At 39.9% G+C, this 26,307-nt stretch overlaps 1 long non-coding RNA gene across 16 annotated transcripts in view; it reads left to right on the top strand.

The window, feature by feature from the left end:
* The window catches only part of LOC121061795, a 39,041-nt gene extending 16,973 nt beyond the window's left edge, over positions 1-22,068 (top strand). For 3 of the 16 annotated variants that reach the window (XR_005815270.1, XR_005815273.1, XR_005815276.1), the window contains 3 exons: positions 11,376-11,448; positions 12,941-12,997; positions 15,480-22,068. This is a non-coding gene — a long non-coding RNA (uncharacterized LOC121061795). Of the gene's footprint in view, positions 1-9,244; positions 9,377-11,375; positions 11,449-11,876; positions 11,928-12,921; positions 12,998-14,998; positions 15,033-15,479 lie in introns of those variants that run through there. The other 13 variants (XR_005815283.1, XR_005815269.1, XR_005815272.1 and 10 more) reach the window with 9 other exon arrangements.
* Positions 22,069-26,307: the final 4,239 nt, after the last annotated feature.

The following is a 26,307-nucleotide window of genomic DNA, read 5'->3' as shown; positions in this document are numbered from 1 at the left end:
TTTGGGGATTCTTTTTCTCTTTCCTCCTTCACCCAAACTAAACAGATCTTTTATACATGTTTATGCTAAGTGCCTTAATGGATTTGGACAGACTCTCCCTGATTTCTAAGATGCAGTCATTAGGTGGTTCTTGGAAGCAGGTGCTATTTGTGGGCTAAGCTCTGTTTCCCTGACTCTCCCTGATAACCTTTTCATCTCTGCTGATGATTAACAATGATGGGGTTTGAGTGACACCAGCACAGCAGCCTCATCTGCACGGCCGGGAAGATTTGTTTCAAACCTGCTTGTCTGTCCCCTTGGGTTTTGAAAAGAGAGGAGAACTGTATGTTGATATAGGCATTAAGTCAATATTTACTTTCAGCTGATTTTCCACTCTCCTCCCTTACATATTTTCTGCAGGTTAATCTCTCTGCCACCTGTCTCTCCTTGTACTGTTGTGCCACTCCTGTGTCTCACACTGACATGAAGGGGCTGGTGACAGTCCATGTGGCTGAAGTAGATCTGGAGAGGCCAAAAAATGCTGTCCATGCTGCTGATAACCATTTTCTTTGCAGGTCAGCCCGTGATATTTCCAAATGCCTAAGAGCAGACAGTACTGGGTAATCCCAACCTAGTGTGCAGCTGATCTCAGCACATCTGTGGTATTTTCTAAGGACTGGGAGAGGATGTCTAGCTGCATGCTGCCTTGTACAATGATGCTTGGCCTTGTAAGACATAGATTGATGCAGGGTGGAGCAAAACCCGAGAAGCACTTCCTTTAGCATATGCATAGCCCACGGCCACTCCTGCACCTTCTGAACAAAGGAGAGGAAATGATCCCGATGGCACAGGAGCTGTACCAGGCAGGTGTTCATGCACGGGCACCATATGCTACCTCACCGCCCAGCAAATGTGATGTCGTGTAGCAGACCTCCTGCACCTGACATGCACACGCAGATGGCCTGATTGTACTGCTAAGTACTGCTGCCAGCATCTCCCCTTTCCTGGTGGCTGAGACTGAAACAAGGACGCTGTTTGATCCATAGTGCTGGTTACTTCTGTGACACTTCTGTGTCTATTCAATTTCACTGCCTTTGAGTCTATTTTTTTTTCCCCCAGAAAAAAAAACTAAATCAGGAATTAATTTTCTCACATCTTCATATTTACTAATATATTTATACAAAAACATTGTCACGAGCACCAAAATTTATACTTACTAACCTTCTTTGATATTTAAAATAGACACTATGACTAAGTTGTTTCATGTAACACTTCTGAAATGAAAATAGGTATAAGGGAAAATAAATATGTTCGCAATATTCCTACAGAAATAGTTTATTTGTAATACGACATGAAGTAAATTACTAAAACAAAGATTAGGGCAGTGTATATACCAAATAGGTACTCAAGGCATATGGAAAACATGGTTATCATTAGTAGGGAAATAATAGAAAAAAGTCTTATGCCACCTACTTTCCTTAGACAGCTCTTTGGTCAACAATGCTTTGCTTTTCATTCTACATCAGGGATAATTATGTGGCTGACAAACATTAGGTAATAAAGATGTGTGGTCCTCCTGGGAGTACAGGGAAATGTTGCAGAATGTCGGGGTGACACAGCGAGGTTCCCATGTGGCATGCTTTAATACGATGCATTCATGAGAACACTTGGGAGAACTCACACAAACCGTCATGCTAACAGGATTTCAGTAACATTTCAAATAAACAGTAGTGTTGTTTAGAGGGACGTTTTATAAAGAATCGTGTAAAGCCTTGAGGCTTGCAGCAAGATTTATAGAAAGTTTACATTTAGAGCACTATATCACACTAGAGGAGAAAGATCACATGGCTTTCCCAGTATATCCTCCTGTATAATACTCTTAGTGCCGCAGTGTTAGCACGAGTACTTCTGACAGGGTACATATATCTAATGGAGGCCAACACACCCCATCATTTCTCACCCCTATCCACCATTAGGTCTGTGCATTTATACCAGGAACATTACTGTGGCCAGGAAATGGAGAAGAGGTGGAGAAAAATGTATTGTTTCCCAGTTTTGGCTTTTAGCCATTTAAAAGCAGCATTATTGATGAGAACAGGCTTTAGAATGAGAAAAAGAAAGAAGAATTTAGAGCTAATCCAGGTGTAGTATTTTAACACATCTTTTTCCTAACCTGAAGGAAAAGGTTTTGTTGTTACAGTGCCCTTCACAGAATCAAGTTTCCTTATCACAGAATCACAGAATCACAGAATCGTCTAGGTTGGAAGAGACCTCCAAGATCACCGAGTCCAACCTCTGACCTGACACTAACAGGTCCTTCACTAAACCATATCACTAAGCTCAACATCTAAACACCTTTTAAAGACTTCCAGGGATGGTGACTCAACCACTTCCCTGGGCAGAGCATTCCAATGCCTAACAACCCTTTCCGTAAAGAAGTTCTTCCTAATGTCCAACCTAAACCTCCCCTGGTGCAACTTTAGCCCATTCCCACTCGTCCTGTCACCAGGCGCGTGGGAGAATAGACCAATCCCCACCTCGCTACAGCCTCCTTTAAGGAACCTATAGACAGCGATAAGGTCACCCCTGAGCCTCCCCTTCTCCAGGCTGAACAATCCCAGCTCCCTCAGCTGCTTCTCGTAAGACTTGTTCTCCAGACCCCTCACCAGCTTCATTGCCTTTCTCTGGACTCGCTCAAGTACCTCCATGTCCTTCTTGTAGTGAGGGGCCCCAAACTGAACACAGTACTCGAGGTGTGGCCTCACCAGAGCCAAGTACAGGGGGACAATCACTTCCCTAGCCACACTGCTTCTTATGCAAGCCAGGATGCTGTTGGCCTTCTTGGCCACCTGAGCACACTGCTGCCTCATATTCAGCTGACTATCAATCAATACTCCCATGTCCTTCTCTGCCAGGCAGCTTTCCAACCACTCATCTCCCAGCCTGTAGCTCTGCTTGGGGTTGTTGTGCCCCAGGTGCAGGACCCGGCACTTGGCCTTGTTGAACTTCATACAGTTGGCCTCAGCCCATCGGTCCAGCCTATCCAGATCCTCCTGCAGAGCCTTCCTACCCTCGAGCAGATCAACACATGCACCTAACCTGGTGTCATCTGCAAACTTACTGAGGGTGCACTCGACTTCAAGACATGCTGGACTTAAGAGGGAGACAGAACTTAGAGGAGGAAGAATATATTCAGGTCTGTTGGGGATAAATTCTTTTCTTTCTAAAGCCCCCAAGAAAGAATGTGAAAAATTACATCTTCCGAGGGCTTGCGGATACAAGAAAACCAGAGGCATACCACACATTAAAATGAGAGTGAATTCTGTTGTCTATATACAAAAACTGTCATTTTATTAAAAGCACACTGGTACGTGCAATGGTCTTTTTACATGCATCATTCTGCGACCTGTATATATTTTTTTTCTCTGTGGAATAATTTTTTCTGTGGAAAAAAATCTTCTCCCTGTGAAGTCCTTTCTTGGCAAAGACCTGATAAGTAAATTTGGCCTTCTTTTATCTCTATGGATCTATCCTTCAGATTAAAAAAAGGGGGATCAAGGCTGAGTTCTCACTGCTTATTGCTATATGTAGTGAAAAGTGATGTTTTTTATATAGAAGTATGTATCAAGGTCCAGTTATGTTCTATGCTATGCAAAAGAATGTCCCTGACATTTGTTAGACCTGAATGTGAGGGTCCAGAAACAGCTTGAACTGAAAGCAATGTTCACTGCAAAAAGCTTGCTGAATTTTTTGTCTTGGTAGAATGAAGCAGTTCTAAGGTAAAGAGGCAAAATTATGACTCTTCTACAGCCCCAGTTAATTCTTAGGCTTGCATTTGCAAACTAATCAACAGAAATACAGTAGTAAAAGAGAAGAGAATGGGATTTGAGAAAGTGCCTTGTGAGAAACTTGGAAGGTCAGGCAAGATGGTCAGACTGCAGGAATGTTAGACAGTCACAAAGAGAAAAAGGAGAGGAATAAACCACATAAGTCATGGGAAAATAAGATTTTAAGTAGAAAAACGTGGCTGATTTCACAAAGATTTTTGACAACTGAATGAAGATGGGAGTGAACTCAGGCAGGGAAACTTTGGAGGTGATACACATCTTACTTCATTTTAGGTCACCCATGTTGTGTGTGTCCATCTAATTAATGGAGAATAGAAATTGACTCATAGCAAAGCACATACACCAGTGTTTGGTCAGTTTGATTGTTTGCTGCAGCATACAGACTGAATTGACCAGGACTTCATTGACTGTTGTGGGTACAGACACCCAACTCACAGGTAGGTGCCTGCATAGATGAAGTTTAAAAATAGGGGCATGAATCTCACTCAGTTTATCAGTTGTATATTTGCTATGTGTGTAAGAAGGTCCTGTTATAATATCAACTTCTAGGGGAATTTTGCAAAATTGTCGTGTACAGTGCAAGCAGAGAAAACAGGCAATATGCAGGATCCATGGGAATGAGCAAATGGGAATTTGCTTGCACTAGAATAAATTTAGTTCTTTATTGCTCATGAGCCAAAAAAAGTATGGGATATCCAGGGACAAAGATTGTCATCTGTGTTATGTGGAGCCATACGCTGTAATACTTCCCATCCTGCCATTTATTGAACCCATGTTTTCTCTTGGATTTTCTCTGACACAATTTTTTTTTTTTTTCTGAGTGAAGATGGGAAAAACAGAGAATGATGAATGTGTTTGCATGTAGACACATTTGTCTATATATTGAATGTGTAGTTGTATGCAAATTGGCAGCTTGATTTTCTAGGATGCTTAATAGCAACAGCTGAATGAGAACTTTCAAACATCCAATTCACTTGAAAATCAAGCCACTTATTTGGGTTGCTGAGTATAATTTTAGGCCTTCTATTTTGAAATATTCACACTTCATTTTAAGTGCCACTGAAAGAAAACTGCTTGACTATGTTTTAACTGGCACATACCAGCATTGCTGCTGTCCTCAACAGCATTAGATCAGTTCAGAAATTATCCTGGCTCCTTCAAAATGTGCAGAAAATGTAAGTAGATCTCATGGTCATAACTCAGATACATGGTTTCAAGTATCAGAGAGGTCACTCTGTTCCAGATTTTGCATTATGCCCATTGCAATGATGTTAGATCATCCAAGTAGTATTTATTCAGTCACGTCTTAAGGAAGAATTGGACTTCATGCAGTTATCTGAATTGGAATCTGTCCAAGACACCTCTTACATGAGTGAAATCGGAACTGAGTTCTCTCAAAACATTTAATCTGAATTTTCTACATTCAGATCACTTAGATGTACTTTCTTTCATTATTTCCTACTTCTGGCTCTCATATGGGCCTGTGAAGTTGGAATGTGTTAGGTTAATCTCAGCCAATTTCTTTATTTTTTGTCTGGTTCTGCCCTTAGCAAATGGTGGCATTAGACATAACAATAACACATAGTGCTGTGCCTCCGACAGAGGGTAAACACAATCTGTGTAGTTCATTTGTGAGTGATAATCATGGGAATTGACAGTACCAGTAAAGTCCAGGTCAGGACACTTTCAAGGTCCTGTACAGCTCCAAGACAATACAGCTGATATTTGCATTGTGCACATGGTGTTAATAAAAAAGGCCAGTAATTTGAGGCTACACTATAATGCTCTTGTAGTAATTCATGGCAAGAGTAGACCTACAGAAAAACTTCCTGTCACACAGCACATCAGAGTCCTACTTTTTGTTCTCAAATTTAAAAAAATTACTACGTGTCAACAGTTTCAGCACTTTAAAGTATGTAATGTAAGTTAGCAAGAGTTTTCAGTTTCTTGATCTTACAGGATGCCTCTGAGGGATCCATAAAGGCAGTTAAGGAGAACAAAGTTATTGTTAATAGTATTCTGGTTTTAGGGAAAACCACAAGCTGTAAAAATGTTGACAGCTACCAAAAAGACATTTGTATTTTTATCCTTACCTAACAAACAAGCGATGGAAAATAACGATGCACAAATTACAGGTGTCCAGAGGGCAAACACAAATATGACCAGTGATTTGTATATACTGTGAAAATTTAGTGACAAGTGAATTCCCAGGCTAAATAAATCCTCATGGGACAAACTGTAAAAACGAGTAAACTCTGTGACTATCCGTCTTGTCAGATTCAATGAGAATAGATAGCATTATCATGACAATGAATACTTCAATGCCAGGCTCACAGAGTTAACTGCAGAAGACCTTATTCAGTCCTTGTTTGGGCAAAATTCCATTTGCTCAGCAGGAGTTTGGCTGAAGAGTTTGGGATTTGAGAGGCAATGTTTATGAGTTATACAGGAAAATAGCTGAAATAGCAATCTTTGCAGCCCTCCCTAAAGGGACTAATATATTTTTCAAGCAGCTGGAAGATTTTCTATAATCCCTCCAAGCACTTTATTTCAGGTTTACAATTATGGCTTCCAATAAATGATTGAAGTTTCTTTCAATTTACCACCTCAACCAGGTGCCTTCATGAACTCTGCGAGAGGGTTCACACAAGTTACAACAGGAGGAGGAATAACCACTTGCTGTAGGCACAGAACAGCTGCTTATAGGTGGTTTGTGGTAAAGAACTGCTCCCGAAGGCTTCCCCCAGTTAGAGAAGGTACTGCACACTGAGTGCAAGGTTATGCTGGTTAGAACATTATCCCTTTTCTCTCACGTCTCCCTCAATATTTCCTGCCTGCACCCTCGGTAAAGATAGGAGGGGGCATAGACGCTTTGTTAGATATATTGCTGAGGTTGATACATGCAAAGATCTGGGATCTATATACTATCTACTATCTACTGGGATATATATCATGTCTTGCTTTTATGAAGATGTCATTGTTTTCTTGGTTAAATATTTTATTCTCTTTGGTGTGTGTACTGACAAGCTGAACCATGAACTGACATGTATTCTACAATTAGGGCATTTCCCATGTGGAGGTAGATACCAGCAATATAGAAGAGAATGCTTCATGCACTTCACTTCTCCACTGCTTAATTCCAAAATGTTATTGCGGCATAAAATGTCACTTTGTGTTTGGAGCAAGCCACTATCCAGTGCAAGACTTATTACTGTCCATGTAGGAATAAGAAGAGTGATGTAGATAAGTATCATTTCCAACATCTGTTTGGCACAGAACTTGCTACTTCTGTCTGGCTTGATTAAGCAACTGTGTAAGCTTATTTGACTTTCTTAACTGTATCAGCTAGCTAATAAAATGTATCAGCTAGCTCTCCTGAAAAAATATCCTTCTTGTAATAGATACGCACAATGGAAGAGTTAGGATTGCATGTAAGCTTATCTAGATGAGCCCTTCACTTTAGGCAATAGCATGAGGTCCCATAAAAACAACAGATTTATACTCTGCAGTGACATTTTGGTTTCATTTAATAATGTATAAGAGAAGATGATACAAATTTTAAAAAGCAAAAGAAGAAGCAGAAGTTAACCAAGAGTTATTTCAATTGTACATGTCAGTTGTGGGTATTAACAAAGTTATGGCCACAGTGGAATCCACAGAAAGGCAGGGAAACTAAGACACTGGTTCACCATCTTATGGAATCCCTAATATTTTGGAGCTCTCTCCCAGGAAAGTAATGCCCATGTGCAAGACAGAAAACATGATTTCCAGAGATGCAGTTAGTTTTCCATGCAGCAAGATAATTTTAACTGCTCTCCCTGCACTATCTTTTGTGAGAAGGAAAGAAGCAAGACTAAATGCTATTACTGTTTTTTCTTCTGATAATAATTCTGTGAGGAACCAAGAGGAGCTAAAAGAACTTCTTTACTCCTACTTCTTGGTATCCCATACCATTAACATTGAGTTGAAAAGCTACAAAAGTTCCTGGAATTAGAGACTGCTCTGTTAGCCCTTTGCTGCTTTTTCATGGACATTCCTTTTTCTTTGTACTTTTATCTGGATCTCCCAGGAGAAATTGAAGGGACCTTTGTCTGGACTGTATGACTCCTGTACCAAGAGAGTTATTTTTAAAACTATACCCGGAGAGTTCATGCATTCTGTTTAAAGTGTCCTTGAGAAATGCCTAGCTTTGATCCTGCTTGAACCATTAGTTTTTACTAAGATACTATCTTTATCTGACACTTCCCATCTCTTAAGCACATCTGGGGAATCAGTATGATAGAGCACAGTGATCGCACTATATATTAGTTTGGGAGCATGGATATTATCTCAGAGATGAAAGCACAGAAACACTATGCCTGTACCTACATTCTGTACATCTGCTTTACTCCCAGTAACCAGCTGCAATGATTCACGTAGTAGTGCAATCTTGCATAATTGCCTTTGAGTTGCTGGACTTTCAGAATGTGCTTTTCTTTCCTGTTCTTCTTTTTCTTTGTAAGTTTCCCAACTTTGATCATGAGCTTCGCATAACAAACCCGAGAGGAACAAAAATCACATGGGTGTCTCTGGAAATGACTGTGATTCATTATTTGCAGCTGTTGTGTTCTTGGACATCTGTGTTTGGGCAGGACTCAACACAAGACTTTCTAGCAGCATCTGAATTCCCTGAATTCAGCTCTTCTCCTTGTAAGGCTGAATGAAAACTGTTCCCCAAGGCCGTATCCTGTCATACCTTGGAATCCCCTAGGAACCCTGGTCCCCCCTTGGACCATTCAAGTCTGCTTGATACTAGACAAAGACTTGGCAGTAACTGAAAGTCTTTTTGACAATATCATGAGTAATATAATGAAAACTGAACACCTGGGAGTGGTTGTGCTAAATTAGAGTTGAAGTGTGTTTATGTGGGAGATGCTGTGTTCCTGTCTGGGGAATGAGAGGCACACAGTCCCTTCTGAGGGGACAGCCAGATGACTGTGGCTCCATGTCTAGCTTTCTGACCTGGTCTGAGAGAGTGAAAATAGGTTTTGTTTAGCAAAACCCGTGGTAAGCATTTCTATCTTTCCCACTTCTCACCACTCCGTGAGCTCCTGAAAGCTACATTGTCTTTTAAGATCCAAAGGGGAAAAAAATGGTGTCTGTGGAATCACAGGTTGATGATAAACACAACTGTTCCACAGAAGTCCAGACATCAGTTCTTCCTTGGGGTTTAATTTAATGGCGATAGAGAAGGAAAGAAATATCAGAATTTTAAACAAGAATGTAGATGTCAGCAATTGTGTGTCACCATATGATGGAAGGTTGGCAAAAATACAGTCCAGATGGGCTCTTCTTCCCTTGACTATATTTCCAGTAATAATGAAATGATCCACTCCTTTATGAAAGCCTCATTGCCAACTCCTTTTACACAGGGTTATAAAATTAGTTTCAAGAGCAGAATGTGAGGGACTTTCCTATGGATGTGTGGAGTTGCTCATAAATTGTTTACTGAGACCCATTATCAAAGAAGAGTGATGTACAAAGTAATGAATGATTGAATCTCACTAAAGGTGAGTAAGAGTTGGCAGTTCTGCCGTGCTTCAAAATCTAAAGCCTAATGGGGCATCCTCCAGGAAGAATTCATGATAGCAATGCTGGATTCAAGGCTCTGTTGCCTAAGCTGACATTCTGCTCTGGCAGCAATCCCACTGCAATCTAAAACTCTTTGCAGATAAATTGTTTTCCACTGAATACTGGATCAGGCAGTACCATGTTCGTACTGCAGATAAGAGCACAAACTGGCATTACATTTTACAGACTAGTGCTCCCTTTCTCTTGAGACACTTTTTATGAACTGTGAGAAAAATTCAACCAACCTCACTAGAATAGTTTAAGCAAATAATGATGTTGCACTCCTTGGTCTGCCTTCATGGTGACACATGCAGTAAGCTTTGTTAGTAGGTATTTGGATACAGCTTTTCAACAGTGGTCTTCAGAATTTAGGTCCCCTGTGATCTGTAGTTTCAGGGCAGTCGTATATAGTAATGAAACATGGTGAAGAGCAGGGGGGTTGACAGCAGGGAACAACTCTACCAACTTCTTAATTTGCAGCAAGTGTTGGTAGAGTACCACAAGACGAATCCCCAGAACAACTGCAGTGCACAGAATAGTAAACAAAATTGTTTTATCTGCTGGAAGACAAATTCAATAGCAAAAGTTTGTGTATTTGATCATCATTCAAAGACATAGTTTCTACACAACAAAAGATTTGAACAGACTAGTGTAACTTAGGTCTTGATTGTGCTATGTATGAGCCTCACACTCGGGTCTTGCATTAGGGTCTAGCCTATGCCTAACAAGATTAAAACCGTTTTCCTCTGGGTCATTTTTAGACCTTGTCATTGCTGTCTATCACCAGAATGTAACTTTGCAGTTAAAACCCACTGCCCAAAAGTTGCAGGTGGTTTCACTGTGTTGGACATCAGCAAAGTACCCCTGAAAATGCCCAGAAATCTTTCAGTTGGATGGAAGTTGTCTTTGTGAATTTTCTCAGACACCCAGCTGTTTCAGTAAAGTTGAAAACTCTCTACCTGGACAAATTTCTGTGTTGTAAAGAGTCCTAGCATGTCCGGAGATCGTAGATTCACCATTTTTACCTCTGGAACCACAAGTGTAGGGAGGGAGGGAGACAGATTTATTTCATAATGCACAAACTGGCAGATGTTTCCTGTGGTTTAACCCACATTTGGGTCTCCAACTAGAATGGTATTGAAGGTGCTGTTATTAACTCCCTGTCAGCCACCCCACTCTGCCAAAAGCCAGTGGGAACTAGACGCCACACACAATCTGATCCTGTCTGCTAGACTTTGGAGGGCAGTCTTCCAGCAAGTGAATTAACACATGGCTTAGGTTTCAGGTGAGCAAAGCTGTTCCAATAGCAGCTTTGGCTGCAGGAAGCATGGCAATTGCTCTTCTGAAAAAGGCATGCAGGACCTCATCTTCAGGCACAGTCCCCTCAGGCTGTGCAAATTTGTCCATGGAGTTTCAGGACTAGCACTTCTTGATGGGCAGGTGAAAGAGGCTGCTGCTTCGAGGGCAGGGGCAGAGTCCGCCATCACAGCTGCTGTTACAGATATTGCTTTCAGGAACCTCTTTGGCCCTTTCTGTGATTTGAGTTGTGAGTTCAGTTGTTCCTTTTGCATGAGTGTGACCTACATTTTCCCAGCTTTTCCATTCTCCCTCACACTACACATAAGAATTCAGGGCCCCCTACGTGTTTAATTACAGTCTTCATACCAGTGGCCTTCACTGATACACAAAAAATGCAGTCAGGCCCAAATGCTGATGAAGCACTGTTATTAGGGGTGGAGGGTGGTGGTGTGCTACAGAGCAGCATTACGCTCAGTAATGTGACAAGAGCACATGATTGAAGCTAATGGACAAATCACATTCTCTGTGCCCTTTGGGAATCTTAATAAAGAAAAGTGCTTTTTAATTCTTAGAACCATCTCTGCATCATACTTGGGCAAGGCACTCACTTTGCACTATTTACTTATTTTTTTCATGCAGATCTGAAACTGGTTTCATTCTGTTGGTACTAATCCTTTTGGGAGCACTGAGATCCTACTGGCTGAATATTTGGGTAGGTTTGTTAACACAGTAGAGAAATAAAGTTTCTATTATCTTAATTTCTTCCCATTACCATACATTTAGATGTTCTTGAAATGATAAATTGGTCTGAATTCTGTTATACAATGTTCTGTGGTCACTAGCTAAGGAGGCTCAGTTCTAATTTGACAAAGATTCTCAAAGCCCTTCCTAGCCAGAAAGGCTAAAGAGTAAATATTTCTATATTAAATGTAAAGTTATTTAGTTGATGGTCTACAATAACTTTTCTGATTAAATCCTACTCTTCAGGAACATTTTTTTTCATCAGTTTTATTTTTAAGCATGTGTAATCTTCCTCTTGGGAAAATGAGCTCATTGAATCAGAACATCAATCTTTATCTTTCTCTGGGAATGTCTTCAATTTCTCAATGAATACTGGAAATAAATTCTACCCCCTAACAGGACTGACACAGGAGAAACTGAGAAGGCTTTCAATTCCGTCTTAGAAGGCAGGTCAGATCCAGCAGCCATTACTCAATTCTTTGCTTCATCCATACTCAGGCTTCAGTGCTCTTTTTCCCTTTGGCATTTTCCCCTTCTTTCCATAAACAATGTGCTGAAGGGCCAGAATACTACTGAAACTGCAGAGAGAAACGTGTCCAGAAAAGACACTTATCACACTAAATTTCAAGTATCAATTTTTTTAAAAACAAGATTTTCCTGTAAAAAGTCAAATATGTGATGAACATATACCACAGTTTAGCTGTAACCTCATGCTCCTAAATAAGAGTGAGATAAATTATCAGATTTTGTGTTGCAATATGATTTTATCTCCCCATCTTTTATCAAAGAGACTACTGTACATCAAAGTACATTGTATAATAAGGCTGCCACTGAACTGGAATGAGGGCAAGTTGCCATGCTTTATTAATGTTGTTGCTGGAGCTAAAATAGAAGTAAAAAAGCTGTATTCTACCATGTGTGCTCAGTCTATGCTGGGAAATAACATGCTGGAGGGGTTGTTCAGCCTACGGGCTCTGGGGCTGGAGGGATTTTTTCCAACTTCAGTACTTTGTTCTCCAGAGATCACAAAAGAAGCATGAGTAGATAAGACAATGGGAAAGACAATACTGTCTTTTCCTGGAGTCTCTGGTGGTACAGGACTGTAGATGGTTTATGTGGCCATTGGACTAAATGGAACAGATTTTCTTCTGCATGTGTGTTTCATGTATCTTGTTTAATATAATTAGGGCTCAGTTGGCATTTGTCTAATAGATAGAAACACCATGCATTCCAGTCCTGGCTTGCTAAGACTACGGCATTGTAGCACAGCCTGGAAATGTGTTTGTCACAGCCCTTGGCAGCCCTTGGGTGTAGACAGCTACAGGCTCTGTGTTTTGTATTTGTAAGATAAAGTTCACCATGCAAACCTATAACCTATTGCAGTGACAGCTGTATCTAAATAACGAGCAAAAACTGGTTTCTGCTTTCAATTACTTTTGCACAGCATTTCATCTCTTTCCCAGGATTTGTCAGGCTGCAGCTGGAACAAGAATCTGACCCTGAGATCTGCAGTGTGGAAGGTTCGCAGCTCTGTAGTTTAATGCAAAAAAGGATAATATTTCTGTTACTTCGTATTTATAATCAAGGAGCATCTATGCCAAGTACTGTTTTGCTGCTTTGGATGGCAAATGCGTAACATTAGATGGTTTTAGGACTTCTCTGAATGACCTTCCAATCGAGAACTGTTTTTTTAAGCTATGCACAACAGACGCATGGAAGAGCAACTATAAGAAATTTACAGAAATAAGACATTTTCCCTGAAAACTACATTAAATGCTTCGTGCATATGCTCAAAGTGATCAGTAAAAATGGACCAAATCCTTGTCCCACTGAAGTAAACTCCCATCACACTGATAAAATTTGGTGTTGCCGATGACTTTTATTGGGACAAGTTTATCAATGTTTATTTGGTAGTACTGTAGACCACAGAATTTTTCAAGGCATCCAGAGCTCCCCTTTTCCTTCTGTTAGGCCACTTAGCCCAGCTGCCATTTTAGTGGTTCTAAAGAGGGTTTGGCAAGACAAAAGCAATAGCAAGTGCACAACAGAAATAAAAACAGCAAATGTACAACATTACACCAGAAGAGCTGCAGAGCTAACAAAGATACTAGTTAATTAATTAATTAATTAATTAATTTGCAAATATTACAAAGCTCTGTCCACTCAGGTGAGGATTATGAGAGGGATACGATACTACAGAAATGGAAATTATTGTTTTTTATAAGCTGAAGAGTTAAAGCAGGTTTTTGTTTATTTGTTTGTTTTCTCGTTTTAATGTTTCCTGGTAAGCTATAAAGTTTTGAGGACATTGACATCCTTGACAATTAGGACAGTGAATCGAATGAAAAAAAATGCTATTTTTTGCTGTAGAACTTTGCAGCATTTCTGATTTCCATTTCTAGTAAGAAATTTCTGACAGAAGTTTGTTTTTCCTGCTATAGTCTGTGAATTATTTTCTACTTTTTCAATAAATAGATAATTCTTTTATAACGAATACAGTGATTGATATTGCATTTATCTTAGTGTGCAATAAAATGTGTAGTACCGTATTGGTTCTACCCATGAAGAACAGCCTATGTTTAAATTTACATTTCATGTTACATGAAACAAAAAGGTATTTACTCATTGCTATTAAATACAAAGTCTATCTAACACTGCTTTATCAGTCAGGTTTGGCATTACATAACCCAATCCTAATATCCAAATGCTTAAATCCAGTATGAACCCAGTACTTCCAGTGCATAGGAGCATCAGTATCAGAACATAGGCACCATCACACACAGGCAGCTCTCCTGCAGTAGAGTAGCGCGGGGCTGCCAGACTCAGAAGCAGGGAGAAGCTGCTTGCAGTAGGTCAGAAGTCACCTTTGGACATTTGGACTTCTATTCTGGGTAGAAAAACAATAAGCTTTCTGGAGTATCTGTATGTATGATAGACATTGTTCTTTCTGGTTTTGTACTCTGTGTCAAAGAGTAGGAAGCATCCTGATAGTTCGCTTTGCCTCAGAAATGGAGGTGATGCTGAGAATTAAACACAAGGCTTCATCAAACACACACACACACACACACACACACACACGCAAAACATACTCTATGAGCAAGTTGCATCCTTTATTAAATGCAGATGCTAATTTTCCTAGGGACAATACTAACACTGAGATTAGAGATTAAACCCTTACTCATACAATCCCTGTTACATTATACCAATTACTGGCATTCATGAGCAGTCTGGTTTACTGGCAGGGAATATTAAGCTCTTACAACTAATGTTTCAGCTTAGGCACTTGTCATCTCAAGAAGCTATTTTATTCTCCCCCAAAATATTTAAACAAAGGAGACTGAAGAAGTTTAAACTGAAGGTATTGTGCCAACTCTCTGTGGTAACTGCTGGGGCTAATTTGATAGGACCCTGCCCACAGATGCCTAGCAACATACCCCTGTTTATGCTACTGCTCTCATTAAGCTTGTCCTGAGCTTAATTGCACTCTCAAAGCAAAATAACATTGTTTGCTTATATCCTAGGGCGCAGGATTCAGGCATTTCCAAACAGCTACAGGTAATTAACTTGTCTGCTGTAGAGTGACTTCTACCAGGTTTACACAGTTACTTTAAGGCTTTGGTAGAGCATTAAGCAGATCAGAGTTTTTTTTCTAATCTCAAGCCATTAGGTTTATTAGTATTGTATGACAAACAGATGTCAGATTCATGGCCAATGTCCGCCCAACAGTGACACCTATGCTGGCATAGTGCTGCTGTGTAAAAATGATGGGGAACTTTTGAGTACTAAAGGTAGATATAATGTCAGCATAATTATACATGTCAGCAGAAATCATGACGTGGTTCATTACTGTAGTATAGTAAATGTACGGAAAAAATTACTTGTTTTTCAAAATAGTATGTTTGAAGAGAGACTGTAGTGATACCTCGGATCTACAAAATATACTGCATAAGGTGTTTTACTTGCCATTTCTTTTCATTTATGGATTAAACAAATGTGTTGCAGGAATGTCCCTTTATGGAAGGACCAAATCCTCTAAGGAGAATGACACTGAGCTAGCCCTATGAAACGCTACAGCATTACTCTGCAGATGTTCAGGTGGGATACTGGCATGTAACACATAGACACCACGATAGAGTCTTGGGAGCATGAGTTTGGGATGAATGTGAAAGAGGCAAATGGCAGTGGACATAACCAGGACATGGGATACATAATCGTCTAGTGCTGTTTTTATTAGAAAAACTGTCTTCTCTTCAGAGATGCTTACTGTTTGAACTCCGCTGGCAACTGGTCAGCCCCGCAGCACAGCAACAGCATGTTGGCATCGCAGGTAGCTGCAACACCCATCTCTGGTGATCCCCACGATAAGCCTGCTTGCCAGCAGGCATCGGCCCTGAATTGATTCTGGACACTCCTGTGTTTCTGTGTCGCCTGGTGCCAAACGGAAGTTCGGTGTCTGCCAACGTACACCACAATGATTTTTCTCTCAGTCAGAAAAACCCACAACAACACGTAAATACCGGAGATAGCATTTTTTGTCTGCTCGTATACTCCTTAATTTTAGCTGTAATACAGGGTTTATATGTTGGGCTGGTTTGTATGTACTTTTCTGCTATCTTTATCTTACAACTATCTTCATCTTAACTTATCTAAAGTGCTAAATATTTAAAAAATCCCTAATAAGCAGATAACGATTAAAAATTCAGGTGTGTAGTCCTTCAGACACCTCTGCCTGGAAACTGTGTTTCACTTAACAGGGTATTTCGAAGGATGATGTTAAATGCTGTATGCAGCTTCTAAGTGATAGTATGATGGAGCATGGTGCCATACGCCTTTAAAATTTTCAGTATTCATCATGGAATGCTATTTATCCACCACACATAAGCAACAAACTTTTATCTTATCCACATAGGGTTATGAGGGTCATTGGCTAAGCAGTAAGAATAATTAGGTGGTTTTCAGTTTGGCAAAAATTAAGACTGACTCATCCACGTCATTTTTTATTGCTGTTCCTCTCTGCCTTATCACTGTTCTTGCCCCCTAATATGTTTCCAAGAGGCACTTAGAAAATGCCCTCAATAATATCCTGTAACTTTGGTTAGCCCTGAAGTGGTTGGACTTGATCTCTTTAGGTTCCTTCCAAAAGAACTATTCTAAATTTTAAATTCCTTTGTTTAGCTTGGAAAAAAAAAAAAAGTGTTATATTTTTCAGTCTCTTACAGAAAATAAGAAATATATATGAAGGGTTAGATTCACACTATTGCTTCCCATTTCCAGTAATGGGAAAGGTCACATTTTAACTCTTGCCTCTGCCAGGGGTATTTTACCCTCTGTCTTTCAGGAGAATGTCTCAACATTTAGTCAATGTGGCTAAATTCATTTGTAAATTCATTGAAATTCATTGTGGATAAATCATTTACTCAACATAAAGTCATTGTGACACAAAGTGGGACCAGGAGAAGTGGGAGGATGCCTGCTGCTCATGGGGAGGCTCAAGGTCTGGATGTCAGCCGGACCTGTTCTAACCTGAATTTAATTACAGAAGAAAAGACATTTCCAAAAAATACACACTGACAATTTAGCATCTTCAAACCTGCTGGCTGAGACATTTTCTGGGAGGAGGGAAGACCAGGAAATCGTATCTGCATCTCCCATATCCCATCTCACCACTCTAGTCATCAGGCAGTGCTGTCTTTCACTGTGAGGATAATGCTGAAAATATGTTTCTTTTCCTTGCTTGGAAAGTACTTGCTGAGTTGGGCACATATTTGCAGATGTTTCAGGATGGCTGAAGTGCCAGATTTTGGTGAACAAACTCTGCTTGCACACACTGCACCCAGCTGAACTCAAGAGCCTCTTTTGGTCTGCACAGGCTCAGCTGCTCCACTGCCTGGGAGCAAAGAGTCTCATTTCGGAGGCAGACCTCCCATGGTGGGGACATGAGCAGTGTGGGGTGTGTTCAGTCCCCATGGTCAACCCAGCAGGTCTGAGTCAGGACTTGGACCTCCCGCAGGTCCTTATAAGGAGCTGCTGACCTTGCTCAGCAGCAGACACCTTGTGCTTCACCTGGATCAACCATGAAATGGGCTGCTGCCACTGAGTGACACCTCTGCTCCCAGAGGAGCCACCTCTGGTGGTGGCTTTTACTCGAGTCAGTTATAAACCAGTTTGGTGTTCTTCCACGTGTCTGAGTAAATCCGTAGGTCCTGAGTGAGGAAAACGTTTTAACACTGCAACTCAGAAAGGGCGTTCAGAATTCAAAACAGTCTTGTGTAACTTGTGAGGGCTCCTGAAACGCATTTACTCTCTTACTTATTCCATTTTGCTGCCTCTCTTCCCTCCACCGCACCTTCTGCACACCTGGCTGTTAAAAGCAGACATGCGTAAGTGCAGATACGTTTAATGCTGTCTAGACAAGCTCCCTATTAAGCTGGGCTGGGGCAGCAGTTGCCATAGTGATGAATAAATAAGGTCTTGTAGCTGAAAACAAGGTAGAGGTGAATTCATACTTTTTTTTTTTCAATATAGTCGTGATATGAGAGTGAATTTACTGTATGAGAAATGGCAACTCTGTGTTAATTTTTAACAGAAAGAACTATAAATAGAAAGTGATACAGTTTGTTAAGGGCTAGACCTTCGTATTTCACAATGAAGGTGAAAACTCTGATTTTTGAAAGAACAGCCTCAAAAAAATGCTCCTAAATGCAAAGATCAAGTTTGCAATATCTGTGTTTCTGTTGGGTATAAAGCACAAACTTATATAATGTGCTGCCTTTGTAGCTTAACAGGTGGTAACTTTTCACTGCCCAGAACAGTGAAGGGTCCAGAAAAGCCCTCTTCTGTGTTCACATCATCTCTGCCTGAAAAAGCAGCACAAGAGAATTGCTGGGGTAGGCTTCAAAAGAAACCACGACGTTTTCTCACAGCAGCAAAGGCCCATGCGAAAAAGCCTCCCATTTTCACTCTATGGCTTAAGACAGAGACACCTCTCACTTCCCATGGAAGACTTTAAGCCGCAGCAATCTACTTGTGGGGTGCCAGTGGGAGGGAAGGAGGCTCGCAACCCCAGCTGCAGTTAAATGCGGCTTCACATTGCGTGCTTGCCACGTGGGGCATTTTTATTTTCATCTGAAACTCATGAGATTTGCTTCATTGAAGAGGAAAATGTTACAAGCTAACTGTGCTCACAGGTAATAAAGCAAGGAAGCGGTATTTCAGATGGTATTATGACATTTATGAGTTCATTTCTCTTTATCTCTTTTACATAATTTCTATGTCAGACTTTCAGACATAGCTGAGCTGTATATTTCAATGTATATCTTAGTGTACACAAGATAGTCTTTGAGGTCTAAGATAAAAAAGAAATATTTTCCACATAGAACAAGTTCAGAAAAATGCTTAGTTATGATACTTAGTCCGAGTACTAATTTTTTCATCTATAAAGTGGAATTTTTCTTGATTTCAGAAGCAGGCAGATGTGGGCTTACAGATTTCAGGATCAAAAACTAAAATAAAAGCCCAGATGCCTAAAACTCCTCTTACTGAGATATATGCCCCACCTCACTTCTCCTTGTTTACTTCAAAAGGAGATGAACAAGCCGAGCATTTCTGGAAAATTCACTTCAAAATGGGAATCACATGAATGCCAAGTCACCTGAAAATTCCAGGGAACAGACTGACAATTAAATAGATTCTTCTAGACCACTCAATCTTAATTGTATGTACAAATATTTTAGAGCTAAAGCTATAAAAAATAACAAAAGTAGTGGTGATAAATATTAGTACATATGGATAAAATACCAATATTTTCTCAGCCACAGATGTAGTTTCAGTAATGTTTGATTGTTGACTAGGATGAAACACTTACTATGATAAATTACATTTTCACCCATTTCTGATGTTATCTTTTGTCCAGGGTCAAAAGTTACCTATTTTTGGTTGCAGTTAAAAACTATTGTAGGTGGAGTGAGATGGGTAGAAACAACTACAATTTACCCTAGCAAAGGCAGTATAACATAAAAAACCTACGTTCCTAAAAAGTAGAACTCGAAAAACTTCTGTGACAGGATAATTGAATCTATAAAAGTTCTGCTGCTGCAAAAGCATTGTTGGTTAGCTATACGTATGCTTTCCTGTCTCCTTGCCAACATGGTTATGTGGGTAAAACTTGCTGGTGTGGCCTACAGGTTGACATTGAATGTGTACAGAGAGAACTGAGACCTGCTCTGCTGCAGGGTTAGACAAACCCAGACATTAAGGACATTTCCCTCTGGAGTTTCATTAAATGAATTTGGTCAGTGATCCTACTGAACTGTAAATACCCAGATTAGTAATGTTGTAATGTGTGTAGGCATTTTGCTCTTACCGAGGATGTATCCATCTTCTCTGCAAGAATGCATTTCTTAAATTCTGCAACATCTATCACTATTATTTTGAATAAATGTTCCTTTTCAAGGATTATCCCCATCATCATGAAGACTGAGTACCAGGGAGAGCTCTGGATTATGTATTTACAGTATATATATCAAAGCCTCATTTTCAGGGCCTCAGAGACTCTGAGTTTTGAAGCTGTTCTCAATCCAGTTTTGTGCAAAATGGGAAATAATGTCTGTGCAAATGCCTCATTTTTGACCTAAGATTTTAACAAACATAAAAATTGCTAGGTGCATGCCTCTGATTTCAGCATGTCACTAAATTTGAACATTTTTGACACAGTATTATAGGTACACTTGTTTTTTCTGTATGTTCATATGTACATTTCTCAGTATATATGTGTTTACTGAAGTACATCTCGCTTGTTGGTGTTTGATTTATCTTCGCTATTTCTTTTAAATGATTTTTTTTTTGGCTTCTAAGACTCAGATTATAATTTATTATTGTCTAAGCTTTTAAAATTGATTAGCATCTTTTCTCAACAGAAGTAGAAATAAAAGCCAATGCATTTTGATTAACCTGTCATAATACAAAAGTTTTTACATAATTTCTACAAAGTTTCTACCAAGTCATTCTTCAAAAAAATTACTAATAAATAAATCATAATTTTCCCCAACCTACACAATTTTCAGGCAGGTTTTACATCTGCTTGGATAATCTATTTTGGAAGCTAGTTTATTTTGCTTGCAGTTTTACTTTGCAGAGAGCAAAGCAGAGCTTTCTCAGATATCTAAAATATAGTGATTGCTAGAAGCCTCATTCCAAATGCTCAAAGTCAATAGGAATCTGGCCAGCTTAAATGAGTTTTGGGCTAGGTCCAAGGTGAAACATAAATAATTCACTAACTGAAGAGCTCCACAGTCTTACTGAGTACCTTTTTGGGTACACTTGAGGAAGGCACCATACTCCTGTAGCGTTGGCTGGTTTATCCCAACACAAATACTACTACCAGAGCGGTATGTAATAAAGTCTTAAGGCAAGTTTTTTTCAGGGTTGTTTCATTTAGCACTGATTTGTTTCTCAGAAAAGTGGAAAAACAAACAAACAAACAAACAAACAGAAATTTGCTTCAGGAATACACTAGTGTAATTTACACTTCCTAAAACACATGGTGACTTCATGTAAATCAGTGATTACAGTTGACACCTTTGCTTCCTAAAAACTCGTGTCTCGTTTTACATAGAATTCCTTATATAACTTTCCATTGACTTTTCTGCAAAGATTTTATTCATTATGTGATTTTTCTCCTCTACTCCAGTGCACAGAGGGAATTGTGTTCAGCCTCTTATTCACGACCAAATTTTGGGCTCTGGAAATCATAAACCAGAGAGTAGTGGAGGAACTGACATAGTGTAAAAAAATCACCTTCAGTTCTAGAAGCAAGGCAGTCTGTGTAGTAGTGGGTGCCTCAGAAACAACACTGTCCAGCTAAGGCATCCTTCCTATTTCCTACAGGATACTTTCCCACTCTCTTGTACCTTTTCTCTCTTTCCTTAAATATCTCTGTCAGGTTTTAATAAGAAATAGAGAAATAACCAGTGTTCCAGTTTCCTGAAAAGCTTGACACAAGGAATGAAAAGGGAAATTGTGAAAGGAAGAAATGGGGAAAAATGACAGCAAAATGAATCACCTGGGTTACTGAGCCCAGCCTTTTACTTTAGCACGTAACAGAACATACAAACTCTTTCAGAAATATATCAAACTCTGTGTTAAACATTGGTGCTATCCTTTACTCATTCCACATCTGAGGAAGAGGTTGTTCCAGAAACCTGTGTTCACTCCTAGCACATTTCTGGCTACCTCCAGCTTGCCATTTGCCATTCCAGAGTGCCCTAAACAGAAAGGCCGTGAGCAGCTCTTCTCAACTGCAGTAAAAATGCTGTCCTGTAATGGAAATGGCCTCCTACCTCTCTTTTGCTCTGTCTCTGTAACCTTCATCTCCAGTCTTGGGTCATTCTGAAGGTGAACTGTACCATCAGTAGTAACATACTTTCTTGAGTCACAGCAGTGAGCTCTTCCAGAAATGTTATCTAACTCGTAGAAATAACGCTGAAAATCATCTTTCTCTTTCACCTGCTTGGAGATGGTTAATGCTAGTTGCTGTGGTTAACAGCAGTTCTTGCATGATTTGGTTTCTTTTTATCTAGAGAAGCTCCAAAAAGGTCAGTTCTCTTCTGACATTAGAACTAGTGTCTGTCTCTTCTGCAGTGTGATGAGTTTCTTGTAGAACTCCACAGTCTTGGAACAACACGGGCAACCGAAAGTCCTGAAGTTGACTAAAAATGTTTCAAAAGCCTAGGCTTCAGATAACTTTAGTTAATATGAGCTCAGTAGTAAAATTTATGAAATACTGTAATATTGCTTGACAAAATATATGTGTGTATATATATATATATTTCATTTATCAGCTGATACAAGTGTGAATTCTCCTTTTGCTGCCATACTGGAGTTATGGTTCTGCCATGGCTTGTTTCCTTTGCCCGTTGTAAAATGTATATGATGTCCTAGAGCTGCATAATAAATCATATAAGAAGGACCTAGACTCTTCACAGTGGTGTCTGTGAAGAGGAGCGGAGACAGCAGGCACATGAGTTGAAATAAGCAGTTCATACTGAATTTAAGAAAAAAACCTTTTTCCCCATGAAGTCAGTCAAGAGGTGAAACAGGTTGCCTAGAGAGGTTGTGCAGTCTCTCTTCTTGGAGTTTATCAAGCCCCAGCTGGACAACGTGCTTGAAACTGTTCAAGAGCACCCCTCTCTGGCCTCAGAGCTGACTCTACTTTGAGTAGGAGGACAGCCTATAGACCTCCCAAGGTTCCTTCCAGCCTGAATTATTTTGTGATTCTGTGATCTGAAATAAAAATAACCAGACAGGTTGCCACAATTTCAAAGCTATTAAATAATCTTCTGTTACCAGCAAACAGACCCCTCTCCATACCAGACTGGCAAGGTTAGTGTTTAAATAGATGTGCCACAATGCATGCTATGATGGACAGATTATGCATGTGCCACCCAGTTCTTAAATAAAGCAGTTTACATGGCATGATCATTCTCTTGTGAACATACACAGTCTGCTCGTAGATATATACATATATATAAATTATTTTTCCCTGGGAGCAAACACACCTAGTCATAATCTTATAGGCAAGAAAAATGCAGGTAAGGAAAATTTTCTGGAAGAATCAAAACCTGCACAAATTTAGACATTGCAGAAATTCAGATTTGTGAATTATAACATGGAGGAAACACTGAATCCCTGAAGTAGAGAAACCCAGAATTGACCAGGCAAGAGGAGACGTGCTATGGTAAACACTGTCTGAAGACTTCAGTTCTTTTTAAAGCATAATTTAAAGAAAAATATATTGTAGTCCTGCAGATTGAAGATGATAAAGGGCTGCAGAAGTGCACTAAGGTCACCCTTATGGATAAGGCAGTCTCTTGGCTCATAAATACCATGAAGCATTTCAAGTCACCATGGTTACTTTAGAATGCAAGCTATAGTTATTATTCCAGTAAAATCCTGGGTCTGTGAACCACTCTAAGATAAGAATAATGAACCTTTCATTAGTTGGGCAGAGACATATCATTCTACCTCTCAGATTGCATAACTTCCATTTCATATGGGGGGAAATTGCGCTATGCAGCTTGAGTCTGAGCACCTGTGATTCTCAGGCAACTGCAAAGTGGAGACATGAGTTGCTTTGCTGAAGATGAGACTAAGGGCTTTACTGAAAGCCCATCGAGTCCATCTAATGCAGAACCATGCCTCCAGACAAGAATGTCACTGTAGACCAAGGCCCTTGGTAGCGTAATCCAAAATAAGCAGTACTTTTCTCCATGACATATATATGTATAGATATATACATATACATATAAAAATCCAGATTAAATGAGGAGTATGAGGGGTTCATCTGTGAAAAATCAGTTTGTAGTTAATCAGCATGACCTGTGATGTATCTTGGAAAAACCATGCTCCTGATAGGTGTTAAATTGTTACAATCTGTAAGGAAAAATTCAGAGGGAAAAGCTAAGAGCTCGGTTTATTTCTTTAAAAATAAAAGTATTAAGATACTCTTTATGGTTTATTATTTCATATGTTATGTTTATAGATGCAGAAGGTTTCAAAGTGAAATGGATGTGTTTTTTTTGTTTGTTTGTTTGTTTTCCAAATAGACATTTGCCAAGCAACTTTGAAAAGTGTTACCCAGAACCTCTGAGCAATGCTGGAAAGAACTTGACTCCCCCTGCACTGTAACTATACTGTTACTGCTTTCAAGCAGAAAATCTGCAGACTTATGACTTAACATACAGAATTTTTCTAGTCATCCAAAATATGTTTAAGGGAAAACACATGGCTGTTAAACATACAAAATGAATTTCAATCTACACACTCTATCTTTTTTACTATTTTAAGCTGCTGTTGTGTGGAAGTACAAAGTCTGAATTTAACCTTTTCACCATTAACCATTTCTAGAACAACAGACTAAGATGAGGTAAATTCAGGATTATGGCTTTGTCATAGGGTCAAAGAGCAGAATCTGAGTAGTGTTAGAAAGCACTGGTTTAATAACAAATAGTAGCAGTAAAGTGAATAAAAACATACAAGAATTTTTATTCTCTGTTTATTTAAAGATTGGAAACAGGATCTTTATTGTGATAATACACCAGTTCATGGTATGTAGTGGTGTAACAGAAAAGGATAATGAGACTGTCTGGATCTATTATGAAAAACAATACAAGAGAAAAAGGCTCGTGGTTATGTGTATCTCCATACTGCTCACAGAGTGTCACAGCAGCATTCTGAAGGGGCCTTCTCAACTAGTCTGCATTGCTTTTTAGTCCACCACATTTCTATTGTTTCAGGAAGTGAGAATGTTGGTTGCTCCTGATCATATTGCAGGCATTAAGTGATACAGATATCTGTCTGTTTTGAACTAAGCTTGGTCAACCAAGTCTTTCATGCACAGTTGTTAACCATGTATCAGGTGAAAATCTGTTTAGATTCAAGAAGAATGATCTACTGAAGATGTACATGACCTACAGCTAAATATTAGACTTTGCTGCCTGGTTGAATTTTTGCCCTTTCTCTCTCTCCATCCTCTTTACCTTTCAATTTTATTTTATTTTTTTGCAGGAGCAGAAAACTTGCTTTAAAGTATAGCAATTTGGCCTGAGGCATGAACATGACCAAATGCAGATAGTTAACAGTTAATTTCTAATAGTTCAAGCAAAGGGAGGTTTGCACATGCTTATTATAAGACATCGTTATCAGCCTGTACTGATTGAACAAAAGTAAAAGTGCCAGACATCACATTGTTAAGTGGAGACTTACCAGTTAAATCTATAACGGTTTTCAGGTGAGAGACAAAACTATTCAGTTAAACGAACAGAACATTTTAATCATATAAAAAGTACTGAAATGACTCGCAATATTCAATAACATCTCTTCAAAATCATCTTTGCATCCTATCTTCGTGTATACAACACTGAATCTTAGCATGGAGATCTCCAAGGAGGAAGAATTCACAACCTTCTTGTGCCAGTGCTCCTTCACCCATACAGTAAAGAAATGTTTCCTGATGTTCAGAGGGAGCCTTCTGTGTTCCAGTGTGTGCCCATTGCCTCTTATCCTGGCACTGGGCACCATTGAAAACAGCTTGGCTACGTCTTCTTTGCACTCTCGCTTCAGGTATTCTTCTACACTGATGAGATCCCCCAAGCCTCCTCTTCTCTAGGCTGAACAGTCACAGATCTCTCAGCCTTTCCTCACAAAAGAGGTGCTCCTGTCTCTTCATCATCTTGGTGGCCCTTTGCAGGACTCTCTCCAGTAAGTCTGTGTCTTGTACTGGGGATCCCAGAAGTGGGCCCAGCACTCCTGGTGAGGCCTTACCAGTACTGAGTAGAAGGGAAAGATCACCTTTCCTCAGCCTGCTGGCAATGCCTTGCTTGATGCAGCCCAGGACACTGCTGGCCTTCTTAGTGGCAAGGGCAGATTTCTAGCTGATGTTCATCTTGGTGCCCACCAGGACCCCCAGGCCCTTTCTGCAGAACTGCTTTCCAGCTGGGTGGCCCCAGCACATGCTGGTGCCTGGGGCTGTTCCTGCCAAAGTGCATGACTTTGCCCTTCCCCTTGCTGATCTGCATGAGGTCCCTGTCAGCCCAGGTCTCCAGCCTGTTGGAGTCCCTCTGGGTGGCAGCTTGAGCCCCCGGTGTACCGGGCACTCCTCCTGGTTTTGGGCCATCTGCAGACTTGCTGAGGCTACTCTCTGCCCCATCATCCTGATTATTAATGAAAATGTTGAACAGTATAAAACTACAGAACAAAGTAGTATTACTTGATACTGTAAAGAAATCTGACTGAATGCAACCCTTCAAAGCTCAGCTTTGTCTGTTCACTTCAG

Source organism: Cygnus olor, chromosome Z, assembly GCF_009769625.2.
Source record: "Cygnus olor isolate bCygOlo1 chromosome Z, bCygOlo1.pri.v2, whole genome shotgun sequence".
Lineage (NCBI taxonomy): Eukaryota > Metazoa > Chordata > Aves > Anseriformes > Anatidae > Cygnus > Cygnus olor.
The sequence above is the reverse complement of the archived record's forward strand: the minus strand, read 5'-3'. Positions and strand labels throughout refer to the sequence as shown.